Source organism: Schistocerca americana, chromosome 4 (genome assembly GCF_021461395.2).
Source record: "Schistocerca americana isolate TAMUIC-IGC-003095 chromosome 4, iqSchAmer2.1, whole genome shotgun sequence".
Classification (NCBI taxonomy): domain Eukaryota; kingdom Metazoa; phylum Arthropoda; class Insecta; order Orthoptera; family Acrididae; genus Schistocerca; species Schistocerca americana.
The window spans coordinates 310,836,689-310,842,049 of NC_060122.1; positions in this window are offsets into that span (position 1 = coordinate 310,836,689).

The window sequence follows — 5,361 nt, forward strand, 5'->3', positions numbered from 1 at the left end:
TGCGTACAAGTGCTGTATTTACCTGTACAGTCCTTATTTCCTGCAAGGCAACAAGGAGACGAGCTTGATGCAGGATCTTTTTACTTTACTTGTCCACAAGGTGCCTCTGTTGTATCGTATGTACGTTGTCCTGCGACAGGACATGCAATGAATCAAAGACAGAGCCATTCATTTCTCGGTGCCATTCATAGAGGTACAGCACAATACGATGGAGCAGTACCGGTACAGTTTCTCAGAATTCACTGAGATGCACCTTGTGTATGGAGAAGTACGCTAGAGTGCTCTCGCTGATGATAGGGTTTATGAGAACAATTCCCTAACAAGCATAATTCGTCACGACGAGCGTTTACTTCTCTCGATCGACGAATGTGCTAGACTTTTTCATTGGAAAGAAGAAACGAAAGACCTGGCAGCATGAGGACCACATCAGGTATATTTGTCAGGGTGCGTCAGAGTCTTGTTCGCCGAAGTCATACTTCAATTGAGGTTGATGGCCGTCAGCTTCAATAAATTTTATTAAGATACGGTACAAATGGTACGTTCATTGTGTCAGTGATGGTATTTGCAGTTAACTGTAACTAATGCAAATAAAAAAGTACACATGAATGTGATTTTATTCATATTATCACCTTAATTTGGCTTCCCCGACGTCGATTTCCTCACCTCAAAATGTTCAGTGGGGCATCCTCTGTGTTCTGTTAAATTTTTACGCGCTCATACGGAAACACCCTGTATTGGAACATGTATGGGAAATCGGTAGTCTGAGGGCAAAACATTTTTTCATTGTATAGTGGAGTAAAAGCAATAAATTCGAACAGCTTTACGTTTACGAAATCAAGCCATCCTATGGGAAAACGTCTCTTGGTTGTGCTCTAGCACAACTCTTCCCCTTAAGAAGTCCTCGTACGATTAACAGTTTTTTTTTTCAAGCGGGAGAGATACCAATAGGTACTAGTCAGCAGCTCCGTGAACCATGTCTTCTCGCCGTCTGGAGCCTCAGTTCTGAAGATGGTTATCAGAATCAAAACTGAATACGTAATTACGATGCGCAATTTTTTTTGTTAAAACTGTAAGTACAGTCACTGTACTTTAACAATGATGCCATTTACGATTTCTGTTTACAATAGTACCCATACTAGAAGCCAGTTGAGGTAGCGATTTAACGCATTCCACAGATCCATGCGGACATTTTGTGGTTGGGTGACTGTGTGTTTGTTGTTGTTGTTGTGGTCTTCATTCCTGAGACTGGTTTGATGCAGCTCTCCATGCTGTTCTATCCTGTGCAAGCTGCTCCATCTCTCATACCTACTGCAACCTACATCCTTCTGAATCTGTTTAGTGTATTCATCTCTTGGTCTCCCTCTACGATTTTTACCCTCCACGCTGCCCTCCCATACTAAATTGGTGATCCCTTGATGCCTCAGAACATGTCCTACCAACCGATCCCTTCTTCTAGTCAAGTTGTGCCACAAACGTCTCTTCTCCCCAATCCTATTCAGTACCTCCTCATTAGTTATGTGATCTACCCATCTAATCTTCAGCATTCTTCTGTAGCACCACATTTCGAAAGCTTCTATTCTCTTCTTGTCCAAACTAGTTATCGTCCATGTTTCACTTCCATACATGGCTACGCTCCAAACAAATACTTTCAGAAATGACTTCCTGACACTTAAATCTATACTCGATGTAAACAAATTTCTCTTCTTCAGAAACGCTTTCCTTGCCATTGCCAGTCTACATTTTATATCCTCTCTACTTCGACCATCATCAGTTATTTTGCTCCCCAAATAGCAAAACTCCTTTACTACTTTAAGTGTGTCATTTCCTAATCTAATTCCCTCAGCATCACCCGATTTAATTTGACTACATTCCATTATCCTTGTTTTGCTTTTGTTGATATTCATCTTATACCCTCCTTTCAAGACACTGTCCATTCCGTTCAACTGCTCTCTCAATTCCTTTGCTGTCTCTTACAGAATTTAGCCATGTATGGAAGTGAAACATGGACGATAACTACACTCCTGGAAATGGAAAAAAGAACACATTGACACCGGTGTGTCAGACCCACCATACTTGCTCCGGACACTGCGAGAGGGCTGTACAAGCAATGATCACACGCATGGCACAGCGGACACACCAGGATCCGCGGTGTTGGCCGTCGAATGGCGCTAGCTGCGCAGCATTTGTGCACCGCCGCCGTCAGTGTCAGCCAGTTTGCCGTGGCATACGGAGCTCCATCGCAGTCTTTAACACTGGTAGCATGCCGCGACAGCGTGGACGTGAATCGTATGTGCAGTTGACGGACTTTGAGCGAGGGCGTATAGTGGGCATGCGGGAGGCCGGGTGGACGTACCGCCGAATTGCTCAACACGTGGGGCGTGAGGTCTCCACAGTACATCGATGTTGTCGCCAGTGGTCGGCGGAAGGTGCACATGCCCGTCGACCTGGGACCGGACCGCAGCGACGCACGGATGCACGCCAAGACCGTAGGATCCTACGCAGTGCCGTAGGGGACCGCACCGCCACTTCCCAGCAAATTAGGGACACTGTTGCTCCTGGGGTATCGGCGAGGACCATTCGCAACCGTCTCCATGAAGCTGGGCTACGGTCCCGCACACCGTTAGGCCGTCTTCCGCTCACGCCCCAACATCGTGCAGCCCGCCTCCAGTGGTGTCGCGACAGGCGTGAATGGAGGGACGAATGGAGACGTGTCGTCTTCAGCGATGAGAGTCGCTTCTGCCTTGGTGCCAATGATGGTCGTATGCGTGTTTGGCGCCGTGCAGGTGAGCGCCACAATCAGGAGTGCATACGACCGAGGCACACAGGGCCAACACCCGGCATCATGGTGTGGGGAGCGATCTCCTACACTGGCCGTACACCACTGGTGATCGTCGAGGGGACACTGAATAGTGCACGGTACATCCAAACCGTCATCGAACCCATCGTTCTACCATTCCTAGACCGGCAAGGGAACTTGCTGTTCCAACAGGACAATGCACGTCCGCATGTATCCCGTGCGACCCAACGTGCTCTAGAAGGTGTAGGTCAACTACCCTGGCCAGCAAGATCTCCGGATCTGTCCCCCATTGAGCATGTTTGGGACTGGATGAAGCGTCGTCTCACGCGGTCTGCACGTCCAGCACGAACGCTGGTCCAACTGAGGCGCTAGGTGGAAATGGCATGGCAAGCCGTTCCACAGGACTACATCCAGCATCTCTACGATCGTCTCCATGGGAGAATAGTAGCCTGCATTGCTGCGAAAGGTGGATATACACTGTACTAGTGCCGACATTGTGCATGCTCTGTTGCCTGTGTCTATGTGCCTGTGGTTCTGCCAGTGTGATCATGTGATGTATCTGACCCCAGGAATGTGTCAATAAAGTTTCCCCTTCCTGGGACAATGAATTCACGGTGTTCTTATTTCAATTTCCAGGAGTGTAGTTTGGACAAGAAGAGAATAGAAGCTTTCGAAATGTGGTGCTACAGAAGAATGCTGAAGATTAGATGGGTAGATCACATATCTAATGAGGAGGTACTGAATAGGATTGGGGAGAAGAGAAGCTTGTGGCACGGCTCGACTAGAAGAAGGGATCGGTTGGTAGGACATGTTCTGAGGCATCAATGGATCACCAATTTAGTATGGGAGGGAGGCGTGATTTCGTGGTTGGGTGACTGTGTGTTTGTATCAAAGTGGAAATCCATAGTTCCCTAATTATATCCTTAGTCAGTCCAAAGAATTTTTTTTTCCGATACGCGTGAAAAATGCCAAGTTGTGTAGGATTCTAAGTTCAAGTTAAACGTTGGTTGCCTCTTAATTGGTTGGGTACTGTAAGTCTGATCAGTAAGGCACAACAGCGCGGGGTAGCCGCGCGGTTTGAGGCGCCATGTCACTGACTGCGCGGGCCTCCCGCCGGAGGTTCGAGTCCTCCCTCGGAAGTGGGTGGGTATATTGTTCTTAGCATAAGTTAGTTTAAGCTAGTTACGGTAGTGTGTAAGATTAGGGACCGATGACCTCGTCCGTTGGGAATTCACACACACATTAAGGCACCTCACGCCGAAGAGTATTCCTTAACAGCAACACACACTCAAGTGCGCTTGAAACTTTTACACTTAAACTTATTAACTGGAAACTGTGTGTTCCAAAACACCCCGCTAGCGATGTGTACTCTGACCTATAGTAGTCTTAGCTACTCTCGTTTCGAACATGTACACTGACCATGTAAATTATTTTCATCGTGTGTGATAACAGTTGATCTAATCAAAATCTGACTATTTGTAAATTAAATTAAATACGCAGAATGGTTATCGATAATAAGCAGTATGGCTTTCTCATGAAACGACCAAACACAATGGGAAACTGTTGCGTATTGAAACAATGCTCTGTTAGGAAAACGCAACTACTAAATTTATATGAAAATTTATCAAATGAAAAGTGTTCCTTATTTCACCTCAGAAGGTTCGGGTAGGCCCTACAGTTGTTTCTTACCTTGCGACGGATAACTCTTCCGTGCAACCGATATAAGTTACTTCGTAGCTAACTGCCTTGTTTTATTTTTTGGTTTACGCTTCTTTTGAAAATAAAGCTTTTGTTACCTTTCAAGACTACAGCTCACTGGCCACGCAATAGTGTGTGAGGAGTGACAGTGCATTAAAGTTACGGCTGCTTTCAAACTATGAGGATAAGTTTTGGTGAAATATATGCAGATGAATAAAACAGTATTTTCAGATTACATTGAAGTCCATTTAATAGCACAGAAGTGACACGTACTAGCATGGTTTATTTTTTATAGCCTTGTCATACATCATAAAAATTAACTCAAAAATGATATTCGAATTGCGTAAAGTTTACTCTTTGCTTTTCTAATGAAATATTTTTAAATTAAGTTGGAGGGTGAGGCATATAAATTAAGATTCTGATCACATGACTGTTATTTCGCCCTGAATACCAAAACGTACATATTGTTAAACACAATGTAATCTTTACAATAATTACTCGCCTAGCGCTTGCAACAAATAAAACTCAGAACATTTATCTTTTCCAAATGTGCCGTCTCTCTATAAAATCATCTCAAAAATCCATTCTCTATGTTCAGTCACACCAGGGAGCATCCTAAATAAAATTCATATTCTGTACAGCACGTCCACAATGAAAGTTTCCCACTCAGGGGTTACGCAACTCTCTCTCTCTCTCTCTCTTTCTCTATTTCTCTCTTTTTCCGCAGCTGACTGTCTGGCTCGTGCTCTGGTAATATCACAGTTTCGTCTCTGGTAGCCAAAGAATACATAGCATTCATGTGTTCAGACATCCAAGGTCGCTCATAGTGGCAAACATTAAAAAAAAACCAAACTCTGTCATTTCTC